Source organism: Pinus tabuliformis, chromosome 4_1 (genome assembly GCF_031772625.1).
Source record: "Pinus tabuliformis cultivar Carrire ecotype Pingquan chromosome 4_1, CPIR1, whole genome shotgun sequence".
NCBI classification, from domain to species: Eukaryota; Viridiplantae; Streptophyta; class Pinopsida; order Pinales; family Pinaceae; genus Pinus; species Pinus tabuliformis.
In genome coordinates, this window is record NC_142303.1 from 899,763,133 (window position 1) to 899,784,085 (window position 20,953).

Here is a 20,953-nt window from a genome sequence, read left to right on the forward strand (position 1 = left end):
CTGGCCTGACATGCTGATAATTGAACGCTGGTCTAGCTCCTGGTATGCGCATGGTTTTTGAATATTAATGATGTTGAATGAATGCGTTATGTTAGAAGTTGAATGCGGTTTTGAATCATTTGAATGCTATTTTAACGTTGTATATACTGAATGGAGTCCAGTGGTATAAAGCATTTGAATTATTGAATGCGTTGAATAGTATCAGAGCCTTTAATAACGCTCTGCAGCACTGCAGTTACATTGAATACTCCTCTCCACCGAGTCTCTCAATACCACCCTCCAATCTGATGTCTTTGTCACACTAAAATGCCATTTACATTGAATGCTCCCATTCCCATCGGAGGTGGTTCCATACTCCACGCTTCAAACACTGTAAACACAAAATCCCACATATTACCTCCTGTCAGCTATATTCTCTCTACGCCACTCTGATGAATCTTCCAATCCTGCCTCTCCTTGTTTCGCCAGACCTGTATTCCTCCCGTTTTTCATTCACTCAGTAGTAACGTCTCTCGAATTTGCAATATTAGAACAATTTTCGAGTCCGGTTGTTGGAGAAGAGTACCTATTTGGTCCAAGCAAGCCCCGGTGCCTCACAAGATTCACGTAATACAAATTATCAAACCTCAAAGGACTCAAACAATCCATTGGCACGACCCTGTTTAGACTACCATGTCTAGTGGTAGGCCACGCTCATTTGAGAAGGCCTGCATGGGCCTTGTCCATGGAAGGGTCGATAGTGTTGAAGTGAGTGAATGTGTATAATCTGTTTGTGAATGCACTGTAGTAGATTTGCCAATTGTGTGACCACCAGAAAGTGCAATCATAGCAAGTAAAGGGAGACCTTTAGATTCAAAGATTTTGTATAGCTGAGTGACATTAGAATCGCCTCTGGGAAAGTTGTTAAGGACTTTGGCTTCTAGAGAGACACACCTATCTCCTCGGCTCTGCTGCACCTTTTTTCAGTAATCGCCACTAGCTTCTTCTGCTCCAGCGTTTGGCACCTACTTTTGGTTTATTGAACGTTGAATGGTATACACCGTAAGTGTGCAAGAGTTCAGCTTATTAACGCTGTTTGGTCTAGCGTATATATGGTATTAAACTGCCGTGTTGTCATTTGACACAGTTTGAGTGGGAATATTGAATGCGTTTTGCTATGCGCTGTCTAATGAGCTTTGGTATACAATGCTTGCATATGCGTTGAATTAACATGGTATAGACAGAAGTATGTGCACATTATATCCCCACCATGGAGACTTTTGTGAAAGGGTTCAACATAATCCTGACATGTGATATAGGTATGGGCCTCTTTGGATTTCCACAACTCTTGTATTTGCGGTAATGGAACTGGGAAAGTATGCTTCCTATTTGTCTTCCATAAAGAGTGAAGATAAAATTGACTGGCATTATGACATTAATTATATGAGCTGGGTTGCGTGCTTGATTTATGGATACATCTATTTGGTAACCCTCGGATTTTATTTCCTCCTCCGTTACATGGGCATATCAACACCCTTGGTGCAGCTGTGGTGTCTTTATGGATATTCTTTGTTTATCTTCATTCCAGCTTCGATTCTGTTAATCTTCCCAACTGAGCTTTTAAGATGGACTGTTATTGCTCTTGCTGGCTTAGCGGCAGCAAGCTTTGTAGCACTGGATATGCGATCTTGCATGAGTGGAAGTGACAAATGGATTACAGCATGCATAAGTGCATTTTTAATGCAAATATTCTTGGCCTTTGTAATTAAGATTTGTTTCTTTGTATGAATGGGAAGGGCGCACTTATATATTTGATATTGGTTCATTTAAAATAATGTTAAAATTAAATGATGGGGCATTGTCTCATTGACTTCTAAGTATATGAAATCAAATATTGAAACCCATATATAAATGATTGTGGAAATGATTCAAGAAGAAGATTTTGGGCTTAAAACCAGAATTAAAAGGGCTATTGTATTGAGGTTTGGTTGAGACAAAACTTTGTGTAATTTAATGTGAATTGGAAACCATATGGATAATGGCCCAGAGTGAGTGAAATGGCAAGCTTTTGATTGAATCCAGCATATGTGAATGTAATTGTGGTAATGAATCTTAATTATGAGAGCATTCGAAGTTGATGGGATTGATAGTTAAAATACGAATGAGGATGAAGGAAACTTCACATAAAGTGATTGATTTTTATTGAGTTTTCATGAACCATGAAATATGTGAACAGGTGTTTGATAAGCTTCTGCATGCAAATGATAAAATGTGAATTTGCCAGGAATTGAAAGGTAAGCTTCCACATATTAATTGAGATTGCTAGTGGTAGAAATTTGCCATACATTGAGATACTGATTGAGCATAGGCCGAGATGCATGTTCATATGCATGTGCTACTATGAAACCCTTGAAATTGCAATGTTGACTTAGTTTATATATCTGAATTGTTCCACATAAGATTATGAGATTATGTACAATTCTTTCTCTGGGAATCTGTAATCCCACAATTGTAGCTGTTCCACATGTTATCATGAATGGTTACAGTCACTATTGAACTTGACTATTGTTTTCCACTGGCCGCGAAAGTGAAGGAGTATTTGAAGGATTCAAGCAAGTTTGCAGTTGATGCTGCCCCAGTGTGGCTTTGTATTTAAAATTCATTATAGTGCATTAATTCCTTGCTTCAACTGCAACATAAAGAGTTTGGTGGGCTGATTGTAATCTTTTATGGAGAAAAGTTTTGTCAGTTACTTTGTCAGAATCTCATGCTGGTCATGAGTGAACTCTTATTTTCATGTAATGGATTGTAATCGGTGCTTGTTGGTTGAACTCTGATCATTTGCTGCACATGTATAAAGGATATTGCTGTGTACTGTGAGTAGGTATTACTTTTCTGCATTGAGCAGTAGTTGTAAGGTGTAAATCTGACATTGAAGAAAAAAAAATGGCTAGAATTAGTGAAGTATTAGAGTTCCTCAAAACTCTAATGTTGTCTACTACTCATGATATATTAAAAGTCAGCAAAGATTCTCTCACAGATATTCAGGTCTGTCTACAAAATGCACAGGAAAAGATTGATTTTTTGCATCTTGAATCACAGCTACAGCAAGAAGAGCTACATCAAAATACACATCATTCTGAACTTGTTTTTGTTCAAAACATTGAGACAACCACCCATCAGCAGCAAGTCAATAATGTTATTGTTCATTCAAATAAAGTAGCAGTTGTAAATTCAGATGCATAAACTTAGTCTGCACTTCCCAAGCCCATCATCAGACCTTGGGAACAACTTGTCCACAATAAGCACAGAACTGGTCTTGGATATTACAAGGACTTGTACTTTCATATTCCAGACTACTCAAAGCCCATTTAGTTTCAGAGTGCTGGATTTATTCATGACAGTTCACCTGCTCCTCATGACAATTCACCTCCAGCTGTTCCAGATTCTACTCCTCTTCCACCGCAACAACAACAACAACAGATCGTAAAATGCCAAAACTGTGACCGAGTTGGCCATCTGAAAGATCATTGTTTTGATCTTCATCCATGTAAGCACTGTCATAAAACCAGCCGTTATTCACACAGATGCTTCAGAAACAAACGTCCTGCAAGAACAAAGATTCATCTTGGATGGATCGCTTCTTGGCAATGGGCATCAAAAGCCAAGAAGATATTCCAAACACATGTCAGAACTTGTTCCAGAGTATTGAACAGTCTGGAAGAGGGAGAAATTTGAGCCATTGAGTATGATAAAAGCCCTATTGCTAGTGACAAGGAAGAAGAAACGAAGGATGACAAGGAAGAATAAATAAAAGATGACAAAGAGGAAGAAACATGGAATGGAAAAGAAGAAGACAAAGATGATTGACAAGACGATGAAAAAGAGGATGAACAAAATTCTGAAACACAGAGCATAGAAGAAGAAGAATCACCAAGGGTGTCACGAGAGCCTACAGAGGAGGCAGAAGCTTCTCTAACTACTCTAATTACACCTGTCAAATCAAAAGGAAAGAGATGGAGGAAAAATCCACTTTACCTCAGGAAAAGTAAGAGCACCAATATTAGACAAGGAAGACATCAAACCACTCGGGCTTCACTCAATGAACCTCTAACCTATCATGTGCATTCATGGAATATTAAACAATACCCTTAATTTGACCACATATTGGAAAATATGCTTGAAAATCACATTATTGAGAACCCCTACCAATACAAACCCAATACGCCTTCCCAATTTAAAAAACCCCTACTTCCACTACATATTGTAGGTATCCATTTTTTCATTAACTTTGAGCTCCATTTTTTATACATGCCAATATAAAAGCCCTTTACCCCCTATATATCCGCCAATATATTATGCCATTTTTTCCTCAATATAAATCCCCCAATATGAACCCACATGTTATGGTATTTCTCCCCCAGTGAAGCCCCCACGCCTCAAAACCCTACTAAAACTCCAATTGTCATAGAGGACTCACCAAAACAACAAGAGAAAGTAGTCCCTCTAGGGAAGAAATAAGGAGAAGGAACATCAAAACCTATGTTAGGAGACATGTCACAAGGTTAGCCTTAACAAAAGGAAAAGTTCTCCTACAGGAAACACAGTTAGACCTACAGGAAGCAGAAATAATCCTACAGGAAACACTATCAAACCTAGAGGAAACATAGAAAAAAGAGAAGGAAAGGCTGCAAGGGAAAAAGGAAGGAAAATAGGAATCAATTACTCAAGAAAAAATAGAGGAAGAGGCCCAGGAGCTGAAGGAGCCTATCCCATAGCCAAACCTTAGCTCCTACTATAGATTCATTGAAGGAGGTAGGGTGATACCACAAAAATTTTCCATTCCTCTATTCTTTGAACTTGAGAAAGAGAGAGCAAGGACACGTAGGTGGATGGAAATTTTCAAATAAAAAGGGGTAGAGGATGTAGGCCACATGGAAGAGAATATGCAAGAAATGGGCGAAGAATTAAGTAGCATAAGAGACAGGAAAACAATAATGTAATATCAGTTAGGGGCTGAGAACACATGGATAATAAAGTACCTACAAGAAAATGAACACCAATTAGAAACTATGGAAAGTTTATCCATGGAGGCAATTCAATGCAGGATACCAACAAAGTCATATGCCTTATACCTCAAAGAAAAATGGTTGTATTTTCAGGTAAAAACCCTAGCACAAAGAGGAAATATTCCTTTCCAAGCCAACAAGAAATTCATTGACCTCTGTGATCAAAGCACCCTACTAGAATAGTCTAACCCAATGGTTGTCATTAGCAGTCATAACCTCATCGTAAATGATCCCAAGCTTGCACCGTGATAACTTGTTGTATAAGAATAAGAATGCACTCATTTTGAAGACATGCTAATATTTCAAGGAGATGATAGACATCAAACCTACCAAAGTAGATGGAACACCTTACCCTACAGCCTAAAGATCAAACAATATCATTCCCTAGATAGAATGAGGGATGCACTAGAGTCTCAATGTATAAGAAAACATTACAGAGACTCAAAGTCAAGAGGATTGGATTGAAACTCAGCCCACCATTTCTTTTAGGTATGTTAGAGGGGAGAAAGGATAAAGAATAAAGAAAGAAGTGGGAATAAATAAACAGGAATGCAAGGTTTTATCCACAAGAAGAAGAGACTACAACAGATGCCTAGTATGTCATAGAGGCCACCAAAATAATGAAAAACATGGACATGGATTGAGTTTCTCAGAGGATGAGAAACATTTTTAGTAAGGGGTGACGATGTGGCTCATCAATTGGTAAATTATATGGACCTTAATGCACCTCTAGCTTACTAAAATCAACTTTTCTCATAATTCTTTACATGTTTTAATTATGTTTTTCTTAATGAGGAGAGTAAAGATGAGATGTCATGTCTAGTGGTCTAATGTGCTTTGATTGCAGGTTTTGGAGAAAATTTTTGCTAATTAAAGTATAGGAACTCGAATGGAGACAAGAAAGAGGGATTCTAGGAGATAGGATCTCCCTCCTTAACTCCTCACTCACTCGAAGTTTCCTCAATCAAATCTCATTAGCTTGGAGTTGCAAGCAGTCGACTCATGAAGTTCATTAGCAGTCAAGCCAATGACAGTTAATGACCAGTTGATCTTGAGATTGGAGCCAAGCCTCCCTAAATTTAAGGATGTTTTTGATAACTTCAGTTGTATAAATCAAGAGGCTTAAGGCCTCATTAGGATTGAGATTTTATGTTCAAGATGGCTCTGCAGTTTTCGAGTTGAAGCATTGTAAGCAAGCAGTCTTATGTATTCCTGATTTCTTTAATTAAAATGAGTAGCATTCCCTTAATCCAGCACTAAGTTGACTTAGAGGGCTGAATCTCTTGGGTTAGGGCCCAACCCTAGTAGCAGAGGTTCCTCTTGTTGTATATGTATGCTTAGGTTATTGTTATAGACATTTTTGTGCCCTACAACCCCAAGCATGAAATGTCCATAAATCGAGGGCTCCTAAGTCCCTAAAAGTGTTGTTCTAACCCCTAAAGGAACAAGGTCAACAGATTACAGCTTCTCCCAGAAGTTCTCCATGAGAAACTGCTCAGAATTGGTCAAAACAGGATCATTGCAGCTACTCCACTGGCTAAGTGTGTTGCATCTCACCTAAATACACTGTGAGGGTGCATTGCATTTCAAAAGTCGTGCGATGGGCAAGAAATGACAAATGGCAGTGTCATTCCGCGAGGTGGAGTGGCAATGGAAGCTTCCATAATCTTCTCCTATGACACTTGCCTCATTGAATTCGACCAAGGATGAGTAAGAGGCCCTCAGTCTCCAAGTGGAAGCAAGAACTGTCAGAGAGAATACACTAATCAAATCACAGGCTGACTCATCCCCCTTACAGATATCTATATATGGATCCCTCATCCCAGAGATCCAGAGGCTGGAATTTTGCATATTGTAAGGAATTGCTGTCAGTTTCTAGAGACAAACATCAGATTTTTGGGTGATCTAAGATTTGTTTGAGGTGAAGAGGGGCTTCTTTGCTGGGAGGTTGATGCTGGGTCGGAACAACTGGTTTTAACTCCTTCTGGATTTTTTCTTGTTTATCAATAAAAGCTATTTGAGTTTTCCTCCATGCTTTTGTATCATTGATGCTTGTTACATTTGTATGGTCAATTTACATCTGATCCTAGATTGTTTATGATTATAGATCCATGTCTTTGTATAGTGCTATGCTTCTGTGATCTTACAGGTACTTTGTGAAGCTGGGCGTGCAAGGGAGCAGGTAGTTGAGGACTATCAAAGAAGAGAGGGATCGAATCGAAGGATTAGCGCAAGACAGAGGTTGGTCTTTCTGTTCCTCTCTATCTATAATTCATAAAGGAAAAACAAAAGTAGTTTTTTCTCTGTTTGTTTCTAAGGCAGTTGTCACACCTTAGTGGGATAGAGCAGTTCTAAATAGACACTTTTCCCTGTAACAAAATGGCGACTCCACTGGGGAACTAATTAGTTTGTTTGTTTATCATTCTTTGTTGTTTGTTTCATAAACTTACAAGTAGCATTCGAACTGCATTTGCCATAACAAATGCAAAGTAGATAACTGCTACTTCAATCCATCTACCAGATCTGTTTATGATTTAAACAACTGATTCAAAAACTATCTGATTGCCCTTGTGATAGCTCTTAGATCCTCCTTAGATCTACCCCTGATTGTTGCGTTACTGATTGCTTTTTACTCGGCCAAAACCCAAGAACTGAACTGCAAACTGTGACCCAGAACCCGAACAGAGTCTCGTTTCTGGCCCAGCGTAGGTACTATTCAGAGATTCTGAATTTCAGTGCACTTCCCGAGTGGACAACCTGCACTGCATTTCAGATTCCCTGTGTTACAGATGCGCTGATCAGACTAGCTCTGTGTAGATGTGGCTTTTGTGTTTCATTATTTCCAGTTCTATTCCTAAATCTTGTTGCCTGTGATCAGTATATGTCTGTTTGAAACCCCTTTTCCTTGCTGTTATTCCGCCTCCTTTGTACAAAAGAACTGTAGATGTTTTTGTGTGTTTGTTGAGTCATTTACAGTTCTCCTTTGAAAAAGTAGCATAGCCGTACTGTCGTCCTTTGATTTGAATCTGTCGCAAGTGTCGATTTCGATCGTAGGAAAAAGTTTGATTGCTGCTGATGGTCGATTATCCTGTTACTATTGCTTTTGGTCTGAATTTGTAATTTTCTAGTGTCAAGAACAAGTATTCAGTTCAAAATCGTAAGGTGTTGTAATCGTCTCCATTTTTTATTTCGAAAAGAAGCTTGTTGATATTTGTCGCTTGGAAAGAAATTTAGATTTGTGCATCAACTTTCTTTTTAGCATCCATATACTAAGAAAGTCAAAAACAAATACATGCATGTGCATTTGCATATACACAGTCTGATTGGCTTGATTTAGGAAAGTGCATTTAGAGTGTGCTCTTTGCTCTTTGTGAAAAGATTCTGTCTTTCTTTTCCCTAGTAGCTAGGATTTTCATTGCATAAAAGAGATAAAAAGTTTGTTTATCATCTTAGATTGCATTTTAGGAATTACATCTACATCTCGTCGTGAACCCGAAAGGCAAACTTCATAAACAAGATCAACTTAAAATAAATTCAATGAATCTAACAACGCTTTGGAACATAACGCACAACATTTAGAAGTATAGGCTAGAGACGTATTCTGGTGTCGTAAAGCCTGGTAACTGTTGTTCTCACGGATGGTTGGGTGATTCCTCCACTTTGAGACGATAAGTGCCAGTACGGACTTGTGCTCCCATGTACCGTCGAGTATATTTTGGGAGACCCCGATAGGCTTAATCCTTTATCCATAGGAAGTCGTGTCTGTCGCCCTATCGATCGCAATGCACTGAACACAGCATTCGGGAAGATTGACTGTTGTACCGTAAAAAGTATTCTACAGTTTTGCGATTGGTTTGGTACTCCTTCTACCTAGACTTCCAGAGCAGTCCCTTTCGTTCCTTTTCAGACTCCTTAACGGAAAAGGTCCATCTGAGCACTTGTCACTTCAGGCTCATTAAAAATCGAAGGAGACTAGAGTCATCTTTTGTTTTTTCTCAACTCTTAAAAATTGAAAAAACAAGTTGTGTCAAAGCATCTAAAATTCATCTAATTCAGAAACATAATTCCCCTTTATTTTTCGTTGATCGAGTAATCCGCAATCGTGGAAGAAAGTCAATCGAAATCACTAGAAAATCTTTTGGATAGACTAAATATGTCTGAAAAACCGTCGACATCTAGGACTGTGTCATCTGACGCAGCAGCGGCAGAGCCTCCTGCTACTACTCCTACGATGTTTGCTGGTATACCATCTGTCCCGGCAAGTTATCAATAACAACCCGGAGTCCAATCAGGGACTGTTTCGACGACATGGTCAGTTCCTATTTCTTCATCCGGATTATCATCTGGTATTTCTCATGTTGAAACTCAACAAATTGATCCAATATGTCTTCAAAGGCCAATCTACCCTTTAAGTACTGGATTCCCACCATATGGAGGGCAGTATGCCTTTTCATTGTTCCCTCCCGGAGAACAACCATATGAGAGTTTACAACAAAGTTCAGGTCAAACTGGAATTATGTCCAGTGGTTGGGTACCAATACTACCTCAACAACCAAGGGTTGTATATTCAATGCAACCAGTCCACCCTATGTCGAATATTCCCACTACACCTGCTATGGTGAATGCGTCGCAAGTACAAGCGCTACCTGTTGTATGTCAACCCCAAGTTTCTCATGTTGCAATACAACAACCTATTGTCTCAACGACTCAATCACAACCTCAGGTTAGTGCCTCCTTATCTGGAGCGACTCAGACTCAAATAGGTACTATGACTCCTCATCTTGGTCAATCATCCAGTATTGGGCAACATCAAATGGTCCAACAACCATGGCTGGTTCAATCTCAACAACCGCAATTCCAGCAATCATATCAAGGACTTGAGCAACAAGTCTTTGTAAGTAATGGGCAACCGCATTTCCAAAGTGGTTATCAACGAACATATTATAATGGTTATGCCCATCAACCTTGTCAAAGTTTCCAGCATCAAATACATTATGTTGGTATGCAAAAACCCATTGCTCAGGAGATTCCATCTTATCCTGGGTATGCTTCGCCTAACTTGAATCAACAGTTGCCCTTTGTAGCAACTCTAGAATTACCAGATCTAAACCGGCTGACGAATGATCCAATTGCTTATGCCCCTTCGTGGCCGGCGATTCGCATAAACTTCTGTCAGATATTCCTAAATTTAATGGAAATCCGGGTGAAGACTCGTCGAATCATGTGATGACCTTTCATCTGTGGTGTTCATCAAACACCATAAACGATGATTCAATTAGGCTTCGCCTTTTTCAGAGGACGTTGACTGGTCCAGCAGCAAAATGGTATATCAAATTGCCTAGAGCTTCATTTGACAACTTTAGTAACCTAGCCACGACCTTTTTAACCCATTTTCAGTTACCGATAAGGTACAAAATGGGAACGGAACTTCTTACCAATTTCAAACAAACGACGGCCACTCACATATCTGATCATATACATGAGTGGCGACGTCATCGTAGAATTGTGAAAATGTATGTTCCCAATCAGCTTTTAGCTAAATGGTTTATTAAGTCATTACTGCCTTCCATCACGGAAGATGTGGCAAAAGGGGGAGTCGTCACCGAAGAGCAGGTTATCGCTCGTGCGTAATATTTGGACTTGATTTACACTTAGTCCAGCATGCTCTATGACAAAATACCTGACTCTCCTAGACTGGAAGTCTCAGTCCCTCCTCCTCCTAAATCAAATAATGACTCTCATGCCGACGACGGTGTGATTGGCGCAACAGACACGAGATCGACAAAGGCTACATCTAAAAAGGCCCATAAGATTTATAGTCAAAATGCAAATGAGGGACTTCTTGCCTCGGAAGTAAATGCTGTGTCGACCGACAAGGGCATACAACTGAAGCAACCAGGAGGCAAGAAGAAAAAGAAAGGGAGAAAGAAGAAGCAGGATGAGTAATCTCCTGAAAAAGCTTCTGTAAACCCTTCTGGGCAAAGGAAACCCCCTGTGGTATGTCATATATCAGATGAGGATCATCGGATGAGAGATTGTCCACATAAAGCTGAAGTTAAGAAACTCTTTAAGAGTTCAAAAACCTCAGCAATATTGACTGATCTGTTTCCAAACCCGGGAACCAAACTGGTTGCTAATCAAAATGCTTCCCGATCCCAAGTGCTTATGTTGTCTATCTCAAAGTAGCAAAATGATGCTTTGACAAGGAATAAAGATTACGGGAATCCACAGCTATCGGACAACAAGGCTAAAGATCAACCTAGTAGTTCGACAACAACTTCGACCGAAGTTGTGCCACCCATCATTCCTGAGCTAACGATAAAGCTGCCAAAGGGAGTAGTACACAAATCGACATTTAATCCTCGTGCCAAAGTAGCACAGAATTATAATATAGTAGAGGACCTGGCCCAATCACCGTCCGCTATGTCGACACTTGAGGTACCGCAAAATTGCCCCTCCCAAAAGCAAGATTTATTACCAGCAATAGGTGGGATTGGCCCAATGGATTCCAATCTTGTGGCCTTTGATCATAAAGGATATGACCCTCAGTTACCAGCTCAACTAGCTTTCCTTATACAAGTGAAAGACCTCAACAAAATTGTTCATCGAACAATTATTGATGAGGGATCATCTACATGTATTATGTCGATGAGTTGCTGGAAAAATTTAGGCTCACCACCCTTGTCGAGATCGTCAACGACGTTAAAAGCATTTGATGGGTGATCATACACTCCATACAGGATTTTAACTAACTTGCAAGCTGAACTGGGGGGCAAAATAGTAGAAATTGATGTTGAAGTAATCGATGGAAACCTCGATTACAACATCCTACTGGGAAGGCCCTGGATATATGCCATGGCTGCAGTTGTGTCGACCTACTTCAGGAAGATTACATTTCCCTTTCAAGGAGGAATTACAATCGTCGACCAACAAACATTTCTCCCCAACAGTTCACAAGTTACGGGAAGCATTCCAATGATCCATGGAAGCAATCATTCGCTTCAAAATATCGGAGTAGGTCTCCTAAAAGACCCTGCCTTAATGGGTACTTTTTCCCTACCACCTCTGAGTAATCTAGGGGAATTGGCCACAGTGGAAACCTACAATATGAAATCTTCTATATCTAATGGATTCGGAAGATTCCTAAACATTTTGTCAGCATGGATCATCGCCATTTTAGAAATATTGTAGCAATCAATTTTCTTGGCTTGGGGGGTAAACCCAAATCAACGCTTATCAAGTGTTTGGATAGATAGGTCTAAAGAATATGGCACCTCTTCAGATCCTTGGTCGCATGTACATTCTACAGACGAAGGAATCATTCAACCCATGATGATAGGAGAGGCACCATGGGAAGATTACCACCATCACTCCCATCTTCCGGATTACCACGAAGATTATTCCAGCAACCTTAATCATCCATCAGTTTTTGATTTTCTATCAAATATTATAAATACGGTAGATTCCAAGGACGGTTCTTATCTCGTGTCGACCTCGTTAAAAAAAGAAACAAGGAGTCGTGAGGATAGTTCTTTTACTGTGTCAACCTCATTAAAAAATGAAATGACTCCCTTTCCAAATCAAATCTTTGATTACGATCTCGTAAAATCAAAGTCGAGTCTTTCGAAGATCTCGAAGGTAAACCTTCATTCCAACCACCAAGTTGAATGCAATGAAGCTTGGGGGGCATGCACCTCGATTAGCATTATTATGCTGGGGGCATGCAAACTTATCATGAGCAGTGTTACTGCAGGGTTCAAGCTCGTTAAAAAATAAACCCGCCACGAGCAGTGTTACTGCAGGGTTCAAGCTCGTTAAAAAATAAACCCGCATCGAGTAGTTTTAGCACATAGTTCAAGCTCGTTAAAAAATAAACACAAGTCATGAGCAAATGTTTCCCCTCGCGTTTAAGCTCGTTAAAAAATGAACTATTCACCGATAAATAACCATCGTGAATGTAGTACTTCAGCCATTAAAGCCTTGGTCGTGTTTGCACCGTCACCTCCACTTTTGCATTGGCCGATCATTCACCCCCATTTGATTGTTTACCCATTTTGAGGAACAGCTGTGAAGAGTGATCTCACTAGCCATCCTTGTGACACTGCCATGATTGGAAAATTCCAAACCTTACCTGGAATCAGCTGCTACCCATTTTATCACTCGTTCCTCAAAAGACGAGTCCCCTTTAAGATCTTTTCAACTGACTCATAAAATATGAAAAGATTGTCGAACCATTGGCATCTCTAGATCGTTAAAGGGACAGAAAGTGCTATCCCTCCTCTAGATTTTAATCTTTTTGGACCTGAGGGATTATTACACAAAAAGATCGAGCGCTTGTTTTGTTCGGCTCGTTAAAAGTATCGAAAATTCATCCCTTCTGTATTGTTTTATACTTTTTCGGACTTAAGGGATTAGATGACGAAAAAGGAATTTTGGAGTTACCTTTACGTTCCTTTTCAGACTCTCTAAAATTGAAAAGGACCGAGTTATCTTTGTTGTTAAACTCGTTAAAAAGATTAATAGCGACAAACTTGTCTATAGACGAGAACGAGTTTCACTATCGCTAGGCTCGTTAAAACAAAGCGATGGGTTTGCCCGAAGGGAAAATTATAGAACAAGCATATGTTATCCTCCTCAAGCTTGACAAAAATAAAGAGGTACTGGTCAGCAATGACTGGGGAAAATTGGGAAGAAAACTTGAAGAAACTTTGTTGGTAGCAAGTCGCTCTTGAACATGACACTTCCACTCCGTGTCCGAGTCGGGTTGGGTTGTTTCATTCACCGGTCACATCTCCATGGCCACGCCATACCATCCACATTTGGGGTTAATGCTACCAATCCATCACATCAGTGTCACCGATATGTTCAAGAGAAGTCATTCAGTGAATTCACCTGTGTCTCACCCACTACCATACATTATACTTCATTCTTTCATGACCTCCACCCTGAACCTTATATCACCAGATCGTTTTCACCTCCATTAAAATCATTTGCTCCGTTCCATGTCATTAATGTGGGATTCATTAAGGCCCTCCTGTGACGGATCACTTCTTGTCAACATCAGCTCATTATCCAAGAAGTTGATCTAGGAACACCCCATTCAGTACTTTGAAGCTTGCATGCCTCAATGGCAAGTTTCTCACTTCCGGCGATAGGTTTACATCAATGGCCTTCGACCGAAACATTTTGAGTGGTGTTCGACGCCAAGTCCTTTATTCACACCATGTGAATTTTGCTGCAGTACCTTGAGGGTCATTATCATTATCGGTGATTCCTCTCGCGCTTGTTAACAGTTTACATCATTGACTGGTAATCAAGCGATGTCTTTCCATGTTCGACTTCAGAACATTTCTCACATGGATCGACTTGTAATTTGAGTGAAGATCGGACGAGATTGAAGACCCCGGATCTAGTTTCATCCATCCGGGCTGCAATATATATTCAGGGAAATAAAGACATTAAATGTACATCATTGCCGCACAGATAATCATCCACTCAAAAGGATGATGGCTCTATCAGAATCATCAGTCTACACTCAGAAGATTGTTTGTCCTATGTACATGAAACTGAATTTATAAAGCTGAGCATGGGAATGCCCGCCTCAGCTAGATCATGAAAATATTATGAAGATAATGTATTGTATTGTATCTTATTACAGGTCTCCTCCCAGCACTGAAAGAACTTCGGATCCTCATAATAAAGCATTTCACCCGACACCAAAAGGTTAACAGCCTCATACTTTAGGGGGCAACTGTTATAGACATTTTTGTGCCCTACAACCCCAAGCATGAAATGTGTTATCACTCAAGTTGTTCCCTTTGACTCCTAAGGGAATATGGTCGAGGTAACCACAGACCAATCTTTGGATCACAGGTTCTAGCCTATCTACAATCAGAGAGGGCTCTCTCTTTAGAATTTAGCTTTGTTCTAGTAATGTTTTTAGGCTAGTTATGATGCACTGAATTTTGTTTAAAGTTTTGGTTGAATTATATCTTCTAACAGCTAAAATGTAATCTTCAGGGGTTTCAGTCCATTGGGCATTGGAGTCTGTGATTATGTGTTGTTTGAGGTATTGATTGAGGATGATGATACTGCAGGGCCATATGGGTACTCATGAAACAATCTTCAAATTGTGGAATATGGACTACTTCCAGCTAGTGAGAGGCAACTAAGAATCTTTCACTACGCTGGTGATATGGAGAAATGAAAATATTACTCAGGAGCAGATCAGAATTCCTGAATAGTATTTACTATGAAAGATTTAGTGTAAATGTGAGCAATTAAGAATTTCACATTCATAACTAATTCTGAAGAAGACATTCATAACAGCAGAGATTGAGTTTAGGGTGTTCAATGAACAAATCCTGAACTATTCTTTTTCTCTAATGCTAAGCATATGAAACATACAGCATAAGTGGATTATGAAAGAGCGGAATACATAATAACATGGTTCAGAAAACTTATTGTGACATGAAATAGCGCAGGAATCCTGTAGCAGCAAGCAAGCCCATCACAACACTTCAAACAACTCAAAACTTCAGAAATTCCATTAGCTTCTTGTATTAAAGTCTGAAATTACAGTATAGCTCTTCAGAAGAAAAATCAACAACCCCAATAAGTTTATGCGTGGGGATATATATACAATCATTTTACAAAATATCTTAACAATGAGTCATTTGCTCAATAAATATCTTTACCAACTTTCAAGAATAGCAGATGCAATAGTTATTGCTACTTTAAATGAACAATGAATGACTGTTCACTTCTGTCAGAAATTCTTTGACTTTTGGGGCAACTGGGTCTATCGAGTGCTTTGCCTTGATTCTGAGAAATATGCCCTTTACTGCCTTGTCGTGGTGCGGCTATCTCAGCCCCGTCATCTGCATCTGTCGGTCCTGCCTTGGTGGCCAAATTTGATTGCTGAGTTGGCCTTTTCCGCTCCTTTCCTAGTCAGAGCAAATGTATTAATTTTCTGAAAATGCTGACTTGTGATCGATACAAAAAAATTTGGTGAAGAACCTATTTCTTCACAGTAGTGTTTGTATCATGCCCATCCACCATTCCTGTGTAGGCAATTGGTGTCTTAGGATTTTGCCTAAAGTCTCATCTGCCTCAGTGTATTTGTAATAGTTTGGAGGCACTTCAAAAAGATGTCTAATCTCATTCACAATAAAGAATAAATTCTCCAGTTTGTCATATAGACTTTGCCCAAATGGAGGCCCTGTTTCCTCTGGGGCACTTGTTGATGCAGTGATCTAGTTTGTGGCATATGTATTGACCCTCTTGGCATAGTTTTCATGAGATAGTAACCTTCCTGCACTAGTTACCAAACTGGGAAGACCTTTGTTATGTAATGCTGTAATTTTCTCAATGAATTTGTTCACATATGCCTGCATTTCTTGGCACCTTCTGTCCAATGTCTGCACATGATTTCTCAAGGTAAGCACCCTCTTTACCAGTAAAATGGTATCAGTTCTGCTGGTGATACCCATTGCTGCCAGCTGGGGGCCAGTGCGATTGTTAAGGACATTGATCATCCTATTGGCTATTTCAGGCATATTGCCTAGAGATGCTCTTGCTCTTTGATTTTCTAGTTGGGCCCTGCCTATGAGATCCATATGCTCATGGATAGTTTCAATATATTGCCACTGGTCTGTAATAGATTGACCAATGTTGGCCCACAGGATTTTCTTGATTTCAACTACAACCTTATCAAGAGAAAGCTCTTTTTCTAGTTCCTTTATTCTCTTCTCAAGAGCCCTTACCTCTCTTGTTTTTTCAGCTATGTTCTGCTTTGATTTATCATACTTTTCTTCAATGGCAGCCAATTTATCCTTGGTCTCTTGTAGTTCAGCCATCTGTGCTTCTAAAGCTTCAAGCTCCTTCATCATGTTCTGCATACTTAGGCTGGGTCCCTGATCTGGTGTTGTTGTTGGCGCTGATACTCCTGTAGCTGGTGCTGAGGTTGAAGGGCCTGCCTCTGATGTTTGTCCGATGGGAGGACCTGCTGCAGATGTCTGTGCTGGCTGCATTGGTAATTCAGCTTGTCTTGTTTTCAATGCTACCTCCAATGCACTCTCTGTTTCCATCAATCTTTTGTATAAACTCAGGAGTAAAGCAACCACATCCTGATCCTTCTTTTGCTCTGCCACCTCTCCAGTCTAAGGTTGAAGGGTAGCTGGCAGCTTGATATGCTTTCTCATAGCTGCTAGGTCTTCATCTCTTTTATTTAATAGTGCCTGCACACCCTTAGGGTCCTTTGGATCATGACCCAACTCTATAATGATCTCTTCCAAGGACTTGATTCTGTTGTCCTTGGCTTGAGATGATGCCTTTTCTAATTCAAGCTGGGCAGCAGTATTGTGTAAAGAATTTTGTAATTGGTGTGCCAGTAGGGTCTTATCAGCTAATGTGGAATAAAGCATCTCTCCGGTTTGCCTGTGTAGCTCAATCTGATCCATGGGGTGGATGTCTTTGGCAAAAATTTCCAAATTAGTTCTGATATAATCGGCAGCTGTTTGAGGTTGCTGCATAGTAGGCCTGAAATGACTAAGAGTCATTTTTTGTTCTTGAATGTCATAAGCAGACATTAATCTCTACTGATTAGTTGGTGCCATTTTCAAGAGTTGGTTGTAGATTTGGTACTTGAGGGGCTCATTCCTTTTCCTGATATCTATGAACTGCTGCTTGATGCTAGAGTCCGCCTTAGATAGTTGCCTTGAAGAGCTCACCTCTGCCCCATGTGGCATGTCCTGTCCTTGCTGTAAGGAGCTAGCCGATGTTTCAATGCTAGGGGGGGCATAGTATCAACTGGTCTCTCTGGTAATTCCTCCTCTGAAAAGGGATTTAGCCTCTGTCTTTTTTCGCCTTGCTGGTCCGTTGAAGTAGTAAGAGGAGTGTCCTCTTGCCTATCCCTTTTCCTTGTTCTTTCCTCATTAGCAGGTGTTTGTAAAACTGAGGATTCAACTGTTACCTCCTGCCTTGGAGGGATTTGCTCTTGGGTTTGCTGTTCTGTGGAGGCAGGTTCCTTGGCTGTACCTTCCTGCTGCTCTACTTGCTGTTCCACATTAGGAGGTGACTCCTCTTGTTGTACTGCTTTGCCTCTGGCCATGTTTGCTGCTTGATCAGTTGTTTTGGCAGGCTGCTGGGGAACGGTGGACGAAGAGGCAGCTTCTCCAAGATGCTGAGGGGATGAAGACAAAACCTGTCCAAAATATTCCAAGTCAACTGCCTTTTCTAAAGTTTTAATGGCTCTTTCTGCTAATTCTTCTTCAGAATAATCCTCCACTAAGGTGCCTTCCCTCCATTCTAGTTGGTTAGCATGTTTTTCAATTTCTGGAATGCTAAGATGATCATAGGTGGCAAGCCTATACTTGATTTTCTGAGGCTTATAAAATGGTTAGGGTCATAGGGTGCCCAATAGAAACTTTTCTTGAGGAGGAGGCCCTTTAGCATTTTGTCTCCCTCTTCCCAAGCTTCTTCCCTCTTATTAAAGATGAATGGACCCAATTGATGCTTAATTTTCAGCTGTGCCTTCTTGTTTCTGCTATGGAAGTGAATCATATCTGCATTGCCGAACTGCCTGAAGTATTCTAATGTAAAGAGTCTCATGGGAACATACTTTTGTAGCCTGTATGGTGCTAACTCACAGCCATATATTCTGATCACTGTGTGGTCTTGGTAAAAGTACCAATCTCCAATGCTATAGTTCTTAGAAAGCTGGAGGATTTTCTGCATATCATCAGTGAGTCTAGGAGGAGGGGAACTCTGCAGCAGTGACAAGGCTGGATGAATGAAGAGGTCAATAAAGTCACAGTAAGTGTATGGTGAGTAATGAATATGATGGCAGACTGATGTCCAGAACATTACAGATCTTCTGTTTCCCTTTGCATCTAGTTTCTTGAGGAAAGGAGGAAAGCTATCAGGCTGATTGTACAATAAAAGATGATATATATAGGAGGTGTACTTGAATACCCTCTCTCTCTCCAAGTTCATGAACTGTTCATGAATTTTGTTGGCTATAAATGTAGCATAGTCATACTGGACAACAGGGGGCTATCCTGGGGTAAAAATGGATAGCACCACCAATGTTGTCTCATCCACAAACTCACTGGTTATGAACCCTAGGATGGAGGATATCATGTCTACTAGCAGTCTCCCTATGTCATTGAACCAGACATGTATATAAGGGGGAGGCTGTCAGGGCTGGTAATCTGGAAGCATAAATAATTGGCCAATTCTTGTAATCTGTGAGTTGGAGAGCTTGGCACCCTGCTCTAGTAAAAGCTGCATAGTAAGAGGAACCAGTGGCTTTGTAGGTTGAAACTGTAGCATTTGGTTGATGGCTTCAGGAGTGATATGGAATAAGACAGAGCCTAAAGGACTCAGAACAGTCCTTTGATTGGGGTCATAGTTTGTGCAGCACTGGTGAATCAAGTCAGGGAACTCATTGACCTGAGGGAGATAGTAGTTGGCAAATGGGATTTCCAGATTCCCAGGAGGTCTGTACCATCTCTGTGTTTCTTCCTTAACTCACAAACTGTTTCTATGTGGTATTTGTTACACAGCTCTACAGTTTCTCTCATCTGATAGTCTCTGTCAGCAAGGGCCAACCATTCCAGGTCCTTATGTGGGGCATTCAATGGTGCAATGTTTAATGCCACAGGGGTCTCCATTGTTAACTGATACTTGGAGTTGTGCTTGAACTTGATTTTCCGGAAGAAAGCAATATAGAGCAGTGAATTTCAATGAGCAGGGAAATTTGCAGAGGGAACAAGGCAAATTGGGGTGAAACTGAGATGAAATGCTCCTGGGAGAGATTTAAAGAGCAAATGCTGGGACTGAGAATTGCTTTTTCAGTGGATTTGTCTGGCAATGGTTTAGATTTGCGAATGCGTGATAAGCTGTGAATTTATGATAATTTTGCACAATGGGGGACCTCTGTAGGTGAATTTGGGATTACAGTGGGGAAATGAAGCTCCAGTTACTGAGGATTCTTAGCAATTCTTATGTTCTCCCTCTTTTCTTGTTTGCTTTAGTGAATTATGCAAGGACCAAGGCATGCAGAGGGAATCTGATAAATACCTGGGCATAGTATGACGATGGTGTTGAAAGTCAGGTGGACACACGGCGCCAGCAGCGAGGGAGCAAGCTTCAAAGTTGGCGGACAAGCAACGTAAACAGTCATGCAGGAATACAGTGTGTATTTCGGCGAAAAAAGGGGAAAAATGATTTTTTTCACACTTATATAAAAATTTGGTATTTGGCGCCTTTTAGTGGATGACGTCATCATGACGTCATTGGACCGGTAGGGTACGGAGGAGTGACGTGGCGGCTGGTGATTGGGAATGACGTGGACGGGCGATGTGGCGGACAGGTCTGAGGAATGGCGGGGAGTGGGGTGACGTAGAGCTGATGTGGAGATGACGTGCGGCGGGAGCGGGACAGTGGTAACAAAAGCGGTTAGTGGTATTTATCAGACCGCTAAGAGTACGGGCCTGGTAATGGTCAGAGGTCGCCCACTCCAGTAACAGGCGGGCACGTGTCCCTGGCCCTACGTCACCCTCTGACAAATTTCGGGCGGTAAAGGACGGATGTAAGGGGTGGTCCGAAATCGTTGTGGGCCGTCGGAAGGGAGGGCCCTGATCCGACGGACGACGGGCTGCGGATGTGCGCAGGTGATACGGCGGGACCCGGCAGGGATTTTTAAATATTTTTTGTTTTTTTTTTTTGGTGGGGCGCGTCGAAATACAGACTTTTGAAAGCGGAAAAAAGTGGGTTTTTTACAAAATTTATACAATGGCGGGGATAATGCAATGTTGTGGGTTCGCAAAGCGGATAACGGTAGGTATGGGTTATTAAACTAACCAAGTGTTAATTCAATCCCCAACTATAGAATGGACCAA

General features: G+C 40.7%; 1 pseudogene; it reads left to right on the plus strand.

Moving 5' to 3' along the window:
- The first annotated feature begins 672 nt into the window (after nucleotides 1-672).
- Nucleotides 673-1,767, plus strand: LOC149179066 (uncharacterized; annotated as a pseudogene).
- The last annotated feature ends 19,186 nt before the right edge of the window (nucleotides 1,768-20,953 follow it).